Below are 19,270 nucleotides of genomic sequence, written 5' to 3' on the forward strand. Positions count from 1 at the left end.
GAACAGGGGGCAAGTGAGGTTTGGCTTGTGGGTATGATGTTGCACTACTAACTGCTGAGGGTCCGGTAAGTTAGCAGGAAAATGTGGATGAGTAGACACGTGTATAAAGACTGTTTGGGTTCCACTTTTGACTTAAAGAATTGAACTACACCGTAACTTTTCATTCTTGAACATCCTGCAGTTATAAAAAGGACTGTCGATCAAGAGAAAATCTTTTGGCATCTATTTTGACATTAAAAAAAAATTAAGCAGAAATGTCAAAACGCAATTATTTTCAGCTTCTCAAATGTGAATGTTTCCTGGTTCCCTCTTCCATCCCTCCTCTAGTAAAAATAATACATGAAGAGGAATATTTTTGGATTTTGAAGTGTTGGTTGTACAAACCGAGCAGTTTGAGGAAATCGCTTTGGTCTTTGGGAAGTTTACAGTCCTAACTATTAATCAACAGGTAAATAATTGGCAGATTAATCAAAGAAGGAACATGATCATTAGCTGCTCCACTAAACATCACTGAAAAGACACTCAATGAAAGGAGTTCAAATACACAAGTTGTAAGAGAAAATGAGAGAAAACAGTGAAGCCGTTCCTCCTGTAAACATCAATCACAGTTCACAGACAGATTTGCTGGCTCGGCTTGAACTACCACAGCTGATCACAAGGCTCTCTTGTGCGTTCAGGGATTATTATGAACACTACAGCTTTGTCCATGTGCACTTTTACCTCTAAATAAACTGTTGGCCTGTTTACGACCTATTTAATTTCCTGACTGCTCATTCTTTTGGCCCATATGTAAGAAGGGAAGCTCCATCTTCCCGGTACAATACATGGAAATGATGGACAAACCTAAACTATGAAAATAAGACATAAGTGTGACAAAAAGGAATCATCTTTTAAAAGCTGGTTCGGTTATCTGACGCTGTTGAGGAAGGTCTCTCCCGTCATCACCGGAGATCTCAGAGCTGATACAAAACCAACACTCACTGCTGACAGGCCACAGGACGTGTCGCGCGACGCCCCGGTTAATTAAGTTTGTAATCGTGGAAATGATCAGTGGTGCTGCCACTCACACTGCCCCCCACCTCCCCCAACCACCACTCTACTGCACTAGCAAAGTGTTCAGTCTATCTCACAGGTAGGGAGAAGTCTGGGTGAGGAAAAGAGGATATTTTGAAAAAAATAAGTTACATGTTTGGGGTAGTGCTCGAAGGATCAGTCGATATATCAATTACAGAGAAAACATTTTGTTTAAAATATGTTGGGTTTTTTTATTACGAGGAGAGCATTCTTGATCGGATTCCAGGATTTTAGGATAAAATTGGTCCTGAGATGTACGAATTGTAAAGCCTTTTCATGCAAATGCGTAATTTCTGATTTTGGACGTGCAAATAAAATGACTTCAAAATGTATGATTTTACGTAGAAAGAGTGATTAACTGAAAATAAATATACTCAGGTACGTTAGGTGCAGCCCTCAAATTCCTTATTTTGTCTACCCAACAAGTAAAACCCCAATTTAAAACGAAACAGAACAGAGAAAAGCAGAAAATCCTCACGTTTGTGTCACTTGACAGAGAGAGATTGTTTGTTGTTTACTTGAAAAACTAATAAAATAGTTACAGAATAATTGACTTATTGTTTCAGCAAGATAAGCAATATTCCGTCACACAGAGCTGCACAATACTCTGGACAGAATAAACAGGGTTGGAAAAAAAAACTACAAGGAGTCCCCATATCCTGAGCAGACTATCCAGACTGCACCTTTTTCACTGCCATGATTGCTCTGTGCCCCAGGAGGCTTCTGTAAGAAGCTGGACCTGCAGTGATTGTTGATGGTTGGCTATTGGCATGAGAAGCACGTACAGGACACACACACACAAAAACACACACACACCATCTGTAATCCTGGAAAAATGGACACTACGTATTAGTGAGATGCTTGAAAGGGAGAAGTTATGTCAAACGGTAACAAGCACATACATTAAAGCTTCGTGTTTGCTGCTCGAGAGGTGAAAGGATATTATTCCCCCGGCTCAGCTTCAAAACCTTAATGTTGAGAGGTTGCATGTGAGCCACAGAGTTGGGACGTAACTGAGTAAATTCTTCTCAAGCACTGCACTTAAAAGGTTCAGTGTGTAGGATTTAGGTGAAAAAGAACTATTGGCAGAAATCGGAAATGTAAGGATTTTAATTACTTTGTATTAACATTGGAGCGGGTCCTGTTTACGGAGGCTGCCATGTTTTTACAGGAGTCCAATCTGGACAAACTAAACGCCTTTTGAGTTTTTATGACAGCTGAAGGCTAACAGAGAAAGAACAATCAGGAGACAGACTCAACGTATAGATTCTACTGCGGAGATCACACGTTTGGTTTTACAGCACATCCAGCCCACTGCAGTCTGCGTTCATCTTTCAAATACCCTGGAGTTTCGTTGTGCTTCCAAGTTGAAATCTCCATCAGAGTCTTCTACATGTATGGCACCTCTTTTTCATTCTGAGATATTTGTATTCTTTTTGTTTTTTTCAGTTTTGCATCTGTTGCATGTTTGTGAAGCAAATGCCCACCCGCTCACTGTGAATTTTTTACCCATATTCCTGCTGTATTGTCACATGGGGTCACTCCGACATTTCCTGGACATTTAACCAGGAGGTTGTCCGGAAAATCGAACATGTCTAAAGCAAATGAATGGGAAATTTGCATTCCCACATTCAGCCCCTCGAGAGATTTCAGGAAACATTAAGTGCAAGAGCAGCTTCAGAGACTGACCTGTCCAATTAAGAAGCTGACCATTGACCAGATGCGATAATACAATGCTACTTATTTCAACAGTATTTTCTACCACAGGTAAGGACCATTATCCACCATCCTTTACCTTTTAACATAAAAGAGTGATTTATAGTTGTGGAGTTATTACTTAAGTAAATGATGTGGATACCTCTTGGATCACTGGTGAGGCACAAAACAATGTGATGCACAGCAATTGCATGTCTCACCTGGCGAATGACTATGAATACAATTTTCAATTCACTTTCTGATTAACTTCTCAGTCCTTCCTGTGATCACCGTTTCTAATCAAATGCAGACACACAGAGGTCAGGGGGAATTAGCCCCCCAGCACCTAAAAATAAGCTGCTTTAATCAGGATGCAGATGGCCCGATAAGCGGCAGGGTGGCACCACGGGCCGGTCGTGTGGCGGAGCTGAGGCGTGTCAAGCGATAGCATCTGCACCTCGTCTGTGAAGGCGCCGCTGTGTCTTTCACGTCAGGTGAGTGCGCTGACAGGCTGTCATATCCACACTTCACGGGGGGGCGGAGGGGGCCAGACATCCCAGTCTTTGGGGGTTATTATACAGACGTATAACCATCAAGCACACATGCACGAGCGGCAGCCGGTGACAAGTGTTGCGTTTGAATGGGAGATAGTGCTGATGTGTCAGTGAAACCTACAGTTCGGTCTCTTTATCTCCGGAGCCCTCTGCCGATAATTACAGTCGTGTCCTCTCTCGGACTCCGTCGCACCACAGCTGCCAGTCTGCGCATCTCCAGCCGGAGGAACATCGCAAAAAAACGGAGCACACCAAGGTCAGGCCCTGTGTTCAATTTCACTTTTGATTCCAGTCCACCTTTCTTTCTCCTCTACCACTTATCCAGTCCTCTCTCCTCTCACCCCAGCCCTGCTCTCTCCATTGAGTTTCATTCTTCCGGGGCTGACCTCTATTTCCAGGACATCCAGCGCCTCAATACTCATTCACTCCTAATCTCTTCGATTTGATTGGCTGAAGGGGAATTGACGACTTCATTTTTGGAGTACTTTTTAGGGTTGACACCACGCCCCTCCTTCCCACGTCCTCACCTGTCCTATTGATTAGGGGCCCGCTCTTCCACCCCCCTCCCCCTTTTGCCCCCTGCCACTCACTATCTCTGTCCTGCTCTGCTGAGTGCAGCCAATTTCCCTGCTCGTACGGAGACGTGGGCGAGATGGCTACCTACTACGCGGCACAATACGCCCCACAGGCTCTGGCAGAAGTCTCCCAGACACCTTCTCCCCGCAGCCGCTCCCTCTCTCATCGCTAAACTGCTGTCAAATAAGCAAAACACTCAAAACCAAAGGGTTTATTCTCAGCATTGCTCCCTGCTGGATGTTAGGTGGCAATTTAAAAATGATCTATGCAAATGTAATTTCGCTGTGTGTCATCCGACACAGCAAATTAATGAGTGAGCTTCTCCAACCCAACTATAAATTAACAAGGCTAGATATAATAGCTAGATTAATGTGTTTTTCTGGCACTTGCCTAATTGCTAGAAGACTCCGGTGGGGCTAGTGTGAGCTTCCTCAATTCTACATGTGATAGAGTGAGTTAAGACAGGGAGGGGTAAATGCCTGCATCAACTCTATTTATCATTTATATGAACTTGGTTGTCTCCTCTATTGGTTTTAGTGAGGGGGGAAATGCATGAGGGAAGTGATCGGGAAAGATACTTTGTCCCCGGGGAACTTCTATTTGCTTCGGCAAAGATTACTAGTATCAGTTGTTAGATTGAGTTTGGTCTGAAGGATGGCATTAGCTTCACTCAGACTTTGGAATTTATTAATGGAAAACAAATCCATAAGTGGTCAGAGGGGTAATATGTGCATGGATGGCCTATCTGGTAATGAGATACAAGAGCTCAAGGCAGAGAGAAGTCGTGCACGCATGGGGAGAGACGAGAAGCATGAGGGGGTAAGGGAGACGGAAAGGATGAGCAACCGTCTGTCTCTGCCAGAGGAAGGAAAAGAAAGAGTGAGTGTGGGAGACAGAAAACAAGCTCCAGGATCCAAACGCAGCAAATCACAAACAAGGAGGCCTTTTGTTTTGCCCCTCTCAACCGATTGTTCTCCTTGCTGAGGGTGAGAACGCTAATCCGCTGTGAAAAAGGGAGTTGGGGGGATTTACTCTAAGTATCCTTATTAGAGGGAGTTAATATTGGGGGCTGTGTGGGTGGAAAAGGCGAGGGGAGAAGGTAGAGGCCAGGATGATCAAGAGGGAGAGGAGAGCAGCAGGAGGGGTGTAGCGTACTCAAAATACACTGTAGGTGCAATATGAATCTTTAATACCGGGCTAAATGGTGAGGGAGGGAAGAAGGAAGGAGTGGAGGATATAAAGAGTGAGAGAAAAGGGAGAGGAATCTCTGAGGAGGCTACCGAGCCCCGAGTATCACAACGCTCCTGATAAGTGCCAGGCTCCCAGGGTCACAGCTAACTCTCTGCAGCTCCGACTTTACCGCGGCGTCAGTTTCTGAGGCAGACGACAGTGGCAAAGGACAAACCTGGCTTTGTCGTGGAACACAAACAAAGACGGGCCTGATGTTGAGATAAAGACGGATATAGGATCTTTCCAGGTGATAAATTTCTTAATTGCTTTTGTTAAACACATACACTGCTGGAAGCTTGGCCATGCTACATCGTTTTAATTACACGCACAAGAGCCTAATTAGTTGTATCTGTTGTACCAGAGGCTAACGTGCACCCAATTAGACCCGAATCAAAAGGATGGCGCACTCAGACGGGAGCTCTTTGTTCTTTGCATAGTATTCATCAAATAACAGAGGAAAGTAAAGACAGTTCTTAACTTCCAGAGTTGCTGATGTTAAGATCACCCCTGCTATCTTTATACTAATTAAATACACTTTTGCGTCTGAGCGCTCAAGCGGGTGGCTGCCTCACTTGTCAGCGTCTCCATCTCTTTGCCTCGTCCCACTAATGATAATCGCCAAAGTGGAAAAATGATTTGGCCGATGATTAAGTCTAAAAACAACACAGATCAAATATTGTGGCAGTCGTTCAACAGTTCGTGGATTAACACTGACAGGGTAGAAAGTCTTCAGAGTCACAGCCACCAGCTGCTTCCCATAAAGAATAAAGGGGGAGTTTGACTAGGAAGTGCAGTGGTGACACAGCTGAGGCTACATCCATATAATACCTCTTCGTTTTAAAACAGGATTGTAAAACTGAAATGCCGTCCATACTTACATAACTGCAAACATACATCATGTGACCATTCACTTACACTTGTCATGTGCGTACTGTTGTAATCAGGAAGCCGATTCTCAACTCAATGGTGAAATCAAAACCTCTTTTAGACCAAAACTTGCAGGTATACACAAGTTATTTAAACACCAATAAACCAACTTAAAAAAAGCCAATTAACTTCTTTCACATTGACATTTTTTACCACCTGGTGGCTTATAACTTTAACTGAGCAGCTCTCTCACCTTGCTGTCTTTCCAGTGTTGCATCTTTCACAATATGAAAAAAAAAGATCTCTGTTGTGCGTTGTTCCCAAGATGTAAAATACCAATATGTACAGAATCGTTAATAGTTATCTACACACCAACACTCAGGAATTCAATGAATGTCCTAATATTACGCTAGAAGCGGTGCAACAACAGCACCTAGAGCGTTCACCTGGGTGCATGTTCCCATCACTGCAAATTGGAGCCGATAAAAACCTGTGTTTACTGCAGGGTCATTTGACCCGGGAGTGAATGCTGAGTATCAATTTCCATTGCAGACCAAAGCCAGATGTTAGTGAGTATTAGTGGGTTTTTGGCCAGTGGAAAAGGAGCTTTAGGTTTTGCCTTTCTTTGTTGGCTTTAGCTTGTCCATACTACAACACAACCCTGTAGTTTTCAAACTAAAACGGGGCCAGCAGCATTTCTAAATACCTCAGTTTTGAACACTCGTTTTAGAAGTTTGGACGTCAGCTGTTACCCTAGCTACAGTGACACGGTTTTTAGAAGTAAAACATAACGGTGTGGATGTCGCCAAATACTGCTTTTCCTGTGAACACTGGATGATAGTCAGTGATAATGTGAGTGTTGTGGGTGCTGCACTTGCATGTTAACTAATTGTTAAACAGGCCCTCAGGGGAGAGAAGACGTGGCCTTGCAAGAAACATCTGACACAGGAGCTCGGAGCTAAAATTATTCAAGAACATCTACAAATGATTTCCCTAATGACACCACGATCAACACGGGCAAAAACAGAAAAGTCTGATTCTACAACAGCAGATTCACCACTTTGGAAACAACAACTACATCAAAGCCTCCTGCTTATCCCCCAAAAGAACCACTTCATCCCAAATGATAGCGGGCAATCCCACAAGCTTTCACATCTATCACAGATTTCCTCTCAAAAAAAAAAAAACCATAAGCTTTTTTCCTTCTCCATTGTGTAAAGGTAGCGTGTTCCTGAGAGCACATAATGGTGTCATGGGGCAGTGCTACAGCAGATTCAGTGCGAGACGGCAAATCTAAGAGCATGTAGCGTTTCATCTCTGCGTGTTCCCCTATTAGCTCTTAACAACCGTGCAGGCCTACTGTATTTTACAATCACTCACATCAGTCAAAGGGGAGCAATGCGAGTGCATTGCAGATTTAACTGCGGCTTAAGAGTCCTGTCATGTTTTCTCTGCAAACCTGATTGCAGCCAGAAAGCAAACCCAGCTGGCGAGGTATCCAAATATACTTAGACTCAGACGGAAAGAGAGAGAACTCCTTTTCTCCTTTGTTGGAGCAAGATGAAGTATGGACTCTCATCGAGAGGTACAAATAAATAATAAATGGATAGGCTGCCGTGCGGATCCACAATGGGAGTGCAGATGAATGCTGACATTAAGTGGCACCTGGTGGAGCTGGGCCATTTCCTTGATTGGTTCTATTCTACCTCTGCAGGAGACACGTTGGGCTCACGGTCTGGCAATCCACATCAAGAACAGTTCCTGACAAGTCACCTCTGAGTGGTGGGAGACAGAGGGAGGGAGGGAGGTAAGAGGTGGTGGAGGGAGTAACTGCTGATTGTTACCATGGCGATGGTAGACCCAAGGATCAGGAGGTTAGATTGCATGGCGTGCAGCTCTTGATGGCTGCGTGAGGCCACACGTGGGAGATATTCCCAAGGTTTATAATCACTGTCAGCCAGCAGCTCAAGTGATGTGTGCGTGCACATGTGTATCTATGTGCGAGTATCTGTGTGTGAGTCTGTGTTTGTGAGTGTGTTCCAATCTTCCTGGGAAACTCATCTGGCCTAAGCTTCCAACTGGCAGCGAAATCCTAAAATCCTACCTACCAGCTTTTTCATGAGTGACAATCTTCTCTCACCGGTCCCGTGTGGGTTCTTACGTTAAGAAGAAGGGGGAAAAAAACATTTATAAGTGAGCAAGATTCAAACAAGCGATCAACTACGTTGATAAAATAAGAAATAAACAGCCTGTTATGCTGCTGCACAATAACCCAAGATCGCCTATGTTTTATTTTTTTACTGATCAATATCCGGTGGCTACCCCAACAGAGACTCTTTGTTATGCAACCGTGCATCCAGGATCGAATCGATGCCAGCCGGCCCTAAAAAAACTCATCATCATTTTGCTTTGCTATGCCCACTGAGTCGCTCCACTCATCTATTTTACACAGTGAATTTTCATTAGGAGGCACTTAATAGAGACAGGCATGTTTAGAGATTCTCTATGGGTGGGTGGCTTGTGTCGATTAGGCCAAGTTAATCTCTATCACAATAAATAACATTGATTACTAATGCTGAATGCTGAGGGAAGGCTGCTCAAATTAAAGTGCAAAAGAGGACGGGGGCTGACGTATGACAAGAGCGCTGGAGATGAATTAAGGAAGATGGGTAGGGAGTTGTGTGCCAGTATGAGAGATTGTGTGTGTGTGTGTGTGTCTGCGTGTGTGTGTGTGTGTGTCTGTGTGTGTGAGAGAGAGAGAGAGAGAGAAAGAGCAGAAGGAAACGAGAGAGGGGAAACCACAGTCATTCCTTTACTCGGTGAGTTAGTGTCAGACCGCTAACAGACACACTGATCTCTCTGGTGGGACACATGCACTCAAACTCAAGAGTCTTTTAACACGCAGGGAGAAAGGGGCCGACGGTTCACGGTCCCTCGGCTGAGGTGAACATTTACAAAACAAATCAAGCCAAACCCCTAATGACACCTCCACCGCGAAAAATAATCTGCTTGCCGCACTTTGGGTGAAGAACATTTTTCTGCGCTGACGCAGTTCAGCCAAGGGTCACGCTCGCAGAGACGAATTGTTGTCAGCTAAATCCAATCCCGAGCTGCTGCAATAACTTGTGGCCGGCAGAGAATGTACCAGAATTATGCTCTTGTTTCGTACAAATGAGACGCACGGTTAACTTATGTCTATAAAATAGGGGGAGGGGGATAATCATCATCAGTTCTTAAGTTAAATGTATCTTGACCGAACAAAAGCAACTCTTCTATTTATGTAATTTGGTTTTAAATGGACAGCTATTCTGGGCGAGTGGGGGAGAGTAACGACAGTGTTCTCAAGGGCAATGACCTTGCGCAGCGTCATAGATCTTTTCCGTGTTTGCTGCCTTGGTATGCCGTCTGGATTTGTTTACAATGCAGCATGCTCAACATCACAAATCGGGGACTGCATGTCTGTCAGGGATTACCGGTGTGGTCTTCTCAGTTTTTCATCAAACTGCTGTATCGGAAAACAAAACAAAAACTTCCCAATCAGCCTCTTGTCTCACATACGTCTGCAGGACCCACATCTATCACTGGGAGTTTTTTTTTTCTATTCTGTCTAAAATGCAGCCTTTTCTCATGAATAAATAAATTATCTGACCGACTCCATCGTGGCAAAGACGCGTGAGCATTTGTATTTTCTAGATGAGTCACATTGACGCCACGGAAGGAAAGAATATATCAAGAAAAAGCTTCTGAACACAGGGTGGACATCACAAATAGTGTCTTTTTTTTTTCTTGCGAAGCTGTAATATGTTTAATATCTAAGCTCTTTATCCTATATAGGGCTGCAGCATGATTTTGTTTGACACCGTAGAGTGGAATCCTCTTACTTTCGTCTTTATGAGGTCAGCAGTGAAAATGGACAGAGTTCAGACAGATGGGGCCCGAGGGAATGAGGCAGGGAAAAGAGATAAAAAATATGGGGAGGAGCATCAGAGCAAACGGAGGGGATGAAGACGGGACAGGGGTGGGTGGGGGACAAAAATATGTAAATTTTAAGAAGGACAGATGAGAGAATTATAGGAAACTGGGAATAGAGGTTAAAGGAGATTAAAAGGCGTTAGTACGCTTCAGATGGAGACGGCTGAACAGCGTCTGGAAACGCTCATCCTCCAACACCTTTGTGACTTTGTGTTTTTTTTAACTTTAATAAACAAAAATCCGACAAGCAGGACACATCAGCACTGATTAACGAGGTAGGCGGTGGTGAGAAAGTAAGCGGTGGTAAATATTTTTAAGGAAACATGGTCTAAAAGCTTGCGCTGATTGAAACGATTATCACGCCTCAGCCCGCCCCCTGCAACGACGGGCTTTTCACGCTGCCTTCAATTGCGGCGGTTGGGAGCAGCTATTAACGCTAAAGCACTAATCAACACTGTAAGCCACCAGCTTATAGTTAGAACTGGTAGCAGATGCATGCTCTCAATCTGTCACTCTCACTCTTTCATGTGTCCACGCTGATGACAGTTGATTTCTGAATGTGGAGATAGTTGCAGGCAATGAGGGGGAGTTTCAGGGGGTCTAGAGAACAGAATTAGTGGGTTTTCTCAGGAAATGGGAAAATAATTGTTGCTGTAATAAACAGGATGATTCAACGGCAGAGTGAGCGATATGACCTAGAATTAATATCATGGCATTTTTCACTTTTTGAAAGGTGCTATTTATTTTCACGTTTTTGGAGAAGCATGTCCTATTTCGTGATATCTACACAATCTCAGATCCCTTTTTTACTGATATTGTGGTACCGGTTGTGTTCTGTCATGTATGATGGACTGATTTTTAACCCTTCACATGTCTGTAATAGGGGAAAACAAGCCATAACCATGTGTCAGGGACAAGGTAACACAAACTCAGTGTAGCTGCGTCTACTGCATCAGGTTTTGACAGAAAACACTGAAAAGCCAACTATTCAGGTTCGGGTTGGGCTCAGTTAGTTGTCTCTCGGGTTTGTACGGTTTAGACAAAAAATGTGACCAGAGCCAAACTCTGTGGCATAAGACGGCAGTTCACTGCGTGTGGGATGATTTAAAGTCGAGCCAACCGGCGAGCCCCCATTTGGGGAACGTTCTTCGTCTCCTCTGGCCGTCTCGGTGTCCCTGTCTGGTTCCAACACTCCACCCATCTCTCTACGCCTAAGTGGCGACTTTTGACCCAAAGTCATCAAGACTTTATTGATCCGTCAGACTGCTCCATTTTTACCAAGATACACTGTATAGGGACAAGTACTGAGAGCCCAACTGAGAATTTGAAGAAAATATAATGCTATATTTGTTATAATCCAGGCCATTTGTTTATCATGGTGATCACTGTATTGCACAATCCATGTTGTGGTGCACAATCCCACCAGTGACGGTTCCGCCCACCCCTTATTAACAGTGTGATAAAGTGACTCGACATGTAATTATGAATTCAATAAGTGGATTTAGTGTTAACTTATTCTTTAAGAACCAGAGGAAGAGAGAGGATTAATTATTTTCTGGTCCACGGGTTCCTTATGTTGCTGATTTCCTCTCTGCATCAAGTGATTAAGGCACATATTTCACATCCGTCCCACAGAACGGGATTCCCACTTAGCTGCACCTGCTAAGAAAGACGTTTTTTCTCAAGCCCTGATGGACTGCACCGCTCCTTTACCGTTAACTCCGCTGCCCCCTGTCCATTGATGTGGCCACTTTCCCTCGCCCGGGCCACGGCGTCCTCTGTAAAAAAAACTGACTAGTCACCAAGTGCTGTCTGAAGTGAAGCTTTGATACAGAAGTGCCTCTTTTTCCACTTCGCTGCCCAGATCTGCAGGATCTTCAGAGGCTGACCCTACCCTCCCCCCCCCCCCCCCCCCCACACACACACACACACACACTCTTGCCTTGCCTCTCTGCTTCATGCAGACAGAGGAGGCTCCTGCTAGTCTCACTCCTTGGGGGCAACAACACAGCCCTGACAACTATCTCCTTTCCTGGGACAAGCAATCCCCTCTACGCTGCGCTGCCCAAAGAAAAAGTGTTGATGCAAACAAAATGCATGACAGCCACTCGCTTATGTTAACAGCCCGAACACAGACAGGAGCAGAATCCGAGTGTGTTTGAGTTTGGTTTTATTTTCAATCACGTCTGAACTCTGCAGTCTCGCGGGTGGGCGGGAAGGACAGTTGACAGCTCCTCTCCACCAGGGGTTTGAACTCTTTGTCCTGCAGAGAGGGATGGCTGTGCTGCCTGGGATAGGGGTAGATGGGGGGAAAGGAATGGGTTAGGGATTGAAGGAAGATACTTTAGCAAAATGGGGAGATGGAAGTGACTGAAAAGAAGAGAGAGGCCCATCAATATCCTGTCATGGCTGCCTGGGAGAGCTTCTGCTTTAAAAGTGCTGAGATAACACAAGCAGACAAGTTTACTTCCCTGTTTTTCAATTGAAACAGAAAAACAACCGGAGAGAAGTTTACTTGACTTCCACTTAGATAGAAAACAAATAAAACTGCAGAGTAATCAATGTCAGTGGGCCTTAGTGGATAGAATAATCAAGGAGTGGAGTTCTTACTGGATGTTGTGTTTTGTTTGGAGTCCCAAAGGCTTAAGTACAGGGGCCAACGCATGTTATTCACAGACTAAAAGCTAAGATAGTGAATTGTCCTCTACAGGGGACCTGAGAAACAAATCTCAGATCACAAACTGGAAGATTGCAGGCAAGACTGAGATGGAATTGATTGGCTCTGTTCTGGTAAGCACAGCTTAAGGGCGAGAACGTTGTTGGAAATCTACAGGGTTTTACAGACAAGCAGATCCTCATCACTCGGTTTTCTCTTTCAAACCGATCACCGCGGACAATAAGACCGAATGCCACATATGAGTTCATATGCCTTTAAGACAAGATTAGTAATGCGTGTGCATACCTTTGGGACCGGATGCAACATACAGTAAGTGTGTGTGTATATACCCTCAAGACCAGGTGCAAAATATGCAGATATATACCTTTATGACTGGATGCGGCTTTGTGTGATCCTCCCTTTGGAACAGGATGAGACATGTGCTTCTCATCCACAATAGCATTGTTTTCAAGACATGGGACTGATGCATCATGAGTCACTAAAGTGCTTCATTGACGAAAACCACAATATCAAATTACAACAGAGGCGATTGTGACAAGGATATGCCTATTGACCAAGACTCAGTCGGTAAGACACGTGTTTGAGGAGAAGAAGAAGGGAGGGATATCGGCAAGTTTGCTGGCTTTGTTGTTTTTTCGAATATGCAGTAAGTTTAGTGAAACAGATTTAGAATGAAAGCCAAAAGTTTAAGATATAAAATGTTTTATTTATTTTGTTTCATCCTCTTCAGAGGCTGAGATGCATTGCTGATTCGGTCAACTCTTCAGAAACCCCTCAGGTTTAGGGGTGGTTCTCAAACAACACGTTTTAAAATGTGTTTTTATTCAGAGCCTTCCGGGTTAAAAGAAACTCACCGGGTTTATTCCATAGTGGTCTGTACTTCCCTGTTGTTTCACATGGTGGAGGTCGAGCTGCTGGTGCAGATAGAGACAGAGGAAAATTCTCTTAAAGGGTAAATAAATTGTCCAGCGGAGCTAAACACACTGTCATCGCTGTGAAAAGGGCAATGACAGCTTCCATGGGCCATTCCACTCCAGCACTTTTAATGCATGTGAAGAGGATGGGACGGGACCGGGAAATTAAAATCCATATCAATTACTCCTCATCTCCTGCGACTCGTAAAAAAAGGGACCATTTGTGATGGAAGTTTTCTGGAAGCTGGTGAAAGAACAACTCAGGCAGCAGCTGATGTCTTATGCAGAAGATTTGAATGTAGACTTGATGCATCAAGGAGACCAGAAGGTGAAACAATACACAAACACCAACAGAGTCACATGAGCAACTGTCACCCTCAAGTCACACACCATCCCAATATATCTCCCTCCACTGGCGTCACCCAAAGAAAGGCTAATTTACATGTTATTTAAACTAATCTATTGGATAGTTTAGGCTAAAGTATGCATTCCTAAATCACATTGTGTCCTTACATCTTGCTACTGGTGTAATACACAAAAGAATTTGGTTCCTGTTTGTGGCATCGGAATTAAATATGAAATTCCATGAGCGTAGACACTACAATGTACTGCTGGTTGGCCCTTCATCTGTAACCTGACCTTGGGAGAGTCAAGGGAGTATTTGTGTCTCCTGAAGGTGTACAGATGTAATGTGTGAGGATGTTCAAAAATTCCTCAACACTATTGTTCTAAAGTAATATATCAGCCATTACGTCTACATCGTCAAAAATGCATTAAGGGCTGTTCTAGGGCAACTGAAGACAGTTTATGTGGAGCTGAGAATTGAGTAGTTATATTTTCAGAAGTCAAAATGAAGGGGGGCGAAAAGAGCCAGGTACTGACACAAATCCAACTATTTCTTATTACCTTGCAGGTGTCAACACTTAATTTACTGCACACTCGCATGCTTTCAATATCCCCTCAGGCGCCAGTGTTTAAAACAAGAACAATCAAACATCTTCATTTCCCAGAGTTCCCTTTTCTCATCCTCCCAGTCCCTCGAACACAGGACTGACTTGTGTCTCTCTTTGCTGGAGAAGATCCACAAAGACTCAATAAAGCTCGGCATGCGTCTCTTGTATCACATCTAAGATAGCATATCACAATGAGTGGGCTGCAGGGTCTCCCTCATCCTCCACAGATTCCACTCTTGTTGTTTTTCCCTTCCTGCTGGCAGAGACCAAGCGGAGCATTCCAAGTTTGCATCAAGCAAGTCTGAGCTTTCTGAGGATGCCGATTGCCACGCAGCGCCTTCTGCTTACGCAATCCGCCGAGACCAAGGCCTCTTACTAAAACATCACAGAGAAAATGCTCATGTCACAGTTTTTCGATCAACTCGCACAGATGGTGGGTCTGCTCGCAACGTACCACACTTCAAAAGGCTGGTTTTGTTGTCAGATCATGTTTACTGTTTGGTTTGTTTTTGAATTTGGAAAATCAAGCCGAAAATGGACTTCCTCGTGTAGACTCTATAATTAATCTTAAATCGTGCTGGAAGTGGTACTCACATCTTTTGCTTTAGTAGTAACTACTACTACCAAAGAGTCACAAGAAAATTGTTGGTGATTCATGTGGTAAAAGAGAAGAAATACCCTAAGTTCTGAAACACATTGTATTTCTTTTAAAGCTATTATCTACCGTCTTTGCCTTTTTTGTTTTTATATTAAACAATTTCGCCTCAGTGTTATAGAGATTAAAGCATAAGAGAAGTTTAGAAGTGAACTCTCAGGTGGAACTAATAACTCACACATTTGAAACACTAGAAGGGGCTAAACTATAGACTGTATATGAAGATGGACGACATGACAGCCATGACAGAAAACACCTCACTTGCCCCCTGGTGCCTGGCTGCAGTATAGGCCATGGACCCCTCCTCCTCCGTGTTAATAGATGGGGCATGGGGAAAACTAAAAAGTCAAAGTATATGATGAAAGATGTTTCAGGTAGTTCTTATCACATTTATTTTGGTCCAAGTGCTCACTTTCCAATACGTTTGGTTATAATTCATAATTTGACAATATAAAAATAGGGTGAAAAACTATACGCTGAGACTGACAAATGGTCAATCGTGTGTTTCGGTACCACAGCTCTGATTTGCGGCACGATGGCAGTGTTCTTATTTGGGATATTTTGGCTTCATTTCTGGATAGTGGGAGGAAATGGAGATGTGTCATCCATCTTTATTTATGGTCAGTGCCAAACTAGATGCACCTTTTTTTTAACAGGGTCTAATGCCAAAAATGTTGGGAACCACATGAATGCATTTTATCTCTTACCTTAAATGTTTTTAGATCTAAAATCTAAAGATGAGCAGTAACAAGTAGCTGTAGGTATCACATTACTGTAATGGAGTTAAAGGTGCAACACATTTTAAAGCTCAAACACCTCAAATTTGTACATGTGTACACTACAGTACTTAATCTACAGCCACATGCTATAAACATATTTGACCAAAAGTCTGATAAATAAAGAAGCACAGACGACTTCTATGAGTTACCAGTGATGAGAACAAGCAAATGAAGAGTGTTTGCTTAATAAGGTGGAAAACAATAGTTCTGGACGGTTTAGGAGACATCATCGCAGTGAGCTAACAGATATATAAAGGCTTGAAGGCAATTGACCCTGCACATTTCTTACCCACACACATGACCGACCATGCGTTCTTTCAATTCACCATTCCAACCAATTACACTCGCAGGGAAAGGGCCCACCCACAAAAGATATTCTCAGTCCAATTTCAGAACAATACATTCAAGCCATCAGACAAGGCTGAGGGAAAGTGCCTATTTGAAAGAATCTACAGTGTGGCTGTGATGGAAAAGGGAAACGGCGCGGAGTAAAAGTAAGTTCAACTAAGTGCTATCTCACTCCCTTTGATCAGAAGGAACGGTGGATTAGAAAGGATTCCCCAGAGTTTCCACTTAATCCGCATAACATTTTATAAACCCAACCAGCAAACGTTACAGGAGACTCAAGCCAACTCCCAAGGTCAGATTAGACTACATGCTCCGCATTCCCCCTCTTCAGCCGACAGGAGTAGTTGTTTTTTTCTTCTCTTGCCTTGGACTAAATTACAACAGTATTACGTCCACATCAGTGATCGGTATAGCTTTCACCTCAAAAAAAATTGAAAAAAAGCAATCATTCATCTTTGGCCCTGGTGTCATTCCTTTTTCCTGTGATGGATGCTGCGGCACAGAACCAAGCAGGTCAACTTTTTCCAGTGTGTTAGGTGAGGATTTCGGAGACAGTCAGAGTAAGAGTGACAAGAGAAACATTTCTCCAGGGGTGTTAACTATTGAGAAGTGTGGTGTTCTCTGCCTACAGCAGCCCTCCAGCCTCTTCTGAACTTTAAGTGTCACATCTCTAGAAACAATTTGAGATTGTGTCAGGAGTGTGTTTGTGTGCGGGTGTGTGCACATTCGTCCTCTGAGGCAGAGTATTATGTCTGTGGGGGTGGACTGATGAAAAAGCCATGCAGACTCCGTTTTTGTGTCGTCAATCACCTTCGCGTACAGTAAATGATTTTTCAACAAGCTCCGGGGTGATGGATAATCAGAACAAAAGGCCGGGCTGAGTGCTCCTCTCCTAGTTTTCAATGGACGGCAGAGGAAAGAGAAGGTCCCTGCATCAACCCGCTCTTGTGGTGCTGCGCACGTTTTCCCATTTGGGCGCCAACGTTAACCATAGCGCCCTGGGCCAAAGCAATGATGGATTCCCCCTCATGGCAGCTTCCCTTGTTTCAAAGGAGCACTCAGGATGAGAGAGCTAGTAGGAGGGGGAGAGAAGATGTCTGGGGACAGAAGCCCCATGTTGAATGTGAAGCTGCCAAATGGAGACTCTGCAGCTCTTCATCAGGGCTGGTGGTCCTGGAGGGGTGGCTGCTGCTCCAGGCAAACCCTAAGAACTGCAAGCCAGGCAGCACATCTGTGCAGCTGGGTTCCCTCGATGGCATGAAGCATAGAAACCCTCTAGCAAGTCGAGGCATGCGAGGCAGGGACAAGGAGAGAAACACAGAGGGAACACAGACAGGGAGCTAGTCAGGGGGAAATTTGTGGTTTCCGACTCCAAACACCAAAACAACTTTCTCTTGCCCTCAGTGCCGACCACGTTGAAATAAAACCAAAAGCAGCCCTCAGATGGTGAAAGCGCTAAAAGAGATGCAAGGCAACTCTCCGTGATAATTCTCCCTCTGCGATCACCTATGTTGTCTCCAACAGTTTGTCTCCTTCTATTCAGGCATAATTTAGGCCCACTGTTTATGTTGTTGATCGTCAATTAAGATGATTCCCTGCCTGGTGGGAAGACTTTTTCGCTCTTTCTCACCTTTGATCCGTCTGAGGAATTGAGTCAGAACTGATGCAGCATCTTTTGTTGACATTCACTTTGCTTATGATGGTGTTGTTTGCCTCCCCTCTCCAACCACGTTCATCTCCGTTTCACCAGCAACACTTTCATTGTGTTGTCAACACACCCTCCTCAAAAAATAGCTGAGCTGCTCTCCAAAACAATGCACTAAACATAAAAGCTTAATTGAAAGAAGGTTTCCCACACATGCTTTTGATATTGACGGATTGTCTTTTATGGAATTAATACCAGGCAAAAATTTGGGGAGAGAAAAACACGTTTACTTAATCTGGTAAATTTTTTTGTGGGAGTGGAAAAATCTCATATGGTGCCAAAGCAAGCAGAGGCCGGGTCCAAATGTCCAAATACACATTTATGGTAATAAGGCTTTTAATCTTCAGCTGCTGCAGCAAACTCCAGAGTCTGCTGAGATTTTCCATACGGTTGTTTCTGTGCATCCGTGTTCTGCACAATTCGCAAACACAGCTTTGCTTTTAATGTCCTTGTGATGTCTGTATTTCTTGAAGCCCATATTTCAAGAGCTTACTCTGAGACGGTGCCAGAGAGTTTGCTGACCCCATTCATGTGAGCAATTTATTTTTCAGAACCCAATGTTACAAGACTGGTCTGTGGAAGAAAGGAACAGCACTTACATAATGTAGGAAACAAAATAGAGTACAAATATGTCTCTTGGATTAAGTCGGGTCAGTTGCTGCAGAAAAACACAAGTCTTTTTCCGGAGTCACGACCACGGAAATCAATCATTTTTCACATGGTTATAGAAGCAGGGTCATTCCTGACTCATTTCACCATGATGGCTTTCCTTGCTAACAATAAAAGCAACTGAAAAACATCATATTATATAAGAGAGTGAGAAACATTGGATTTGCTGACACCTGATGTTTCGGCAAAAACTTCCTTCCAGAACGGCTGAACGTTGTTGGGTTCCCAGAGGCAATGAATCCAAGTACCAAAGTAAAACATGTATAAAAAGCAGGGCACTATTCTGTAACACTTTACTTCTATATTACACATTGAGATTCTGGAAGAGAACAGGAGGATCTATATCCAAAAGACTATTATCTATCACACATTTGAGCAACGCACTGGGATATTCTTTTCAAGCAAGTTTGTCCAGGTGTAAAACTAACTATTTAAGAAGACTTTGATTTGTAGTTTGTGCTCTGTGAGATCCAAACGTCTCTAACAGGTGAGACCTATTTATAAATCCTAGCGAGTTGCCTTCTCATTCTCATGATGTATTTGAACAAACTCTCAGTTGCTATGCGTGTAATGAGCCATGAGTTTGATTACATCGGGATACA

General features: G+C 43.7%; 1 protein-coding gene across 1 annotated transcript in view; it reads right to left on the reverse strand.

Moving 5' to 3' along the window:
- Positions 1–19,270, reverse strand: part of plxnb2b (plexin b2b) — a 99,610-nt gene that overhangs the window by 56,242 nt on the left and 24,098 nt on the right. The gene's annotated exons all lie outside the window — the stretch shown is intronic.

The sequence above is a fragment of the Limanda limanda genome, chromosome 8, assembly GCF_963576545.1.
Source record: "Limanda limanda chromosome 8, fLimLim1.1, whole genome shotgun sequence".
In the NCBI taxonomy this organism is placed as follows: Eukaryota; Metazoa; Chordata; class Actinopteri; order Pleuronectiformes; family Pleuronectidae; genus Limanda; species Limanda limanda.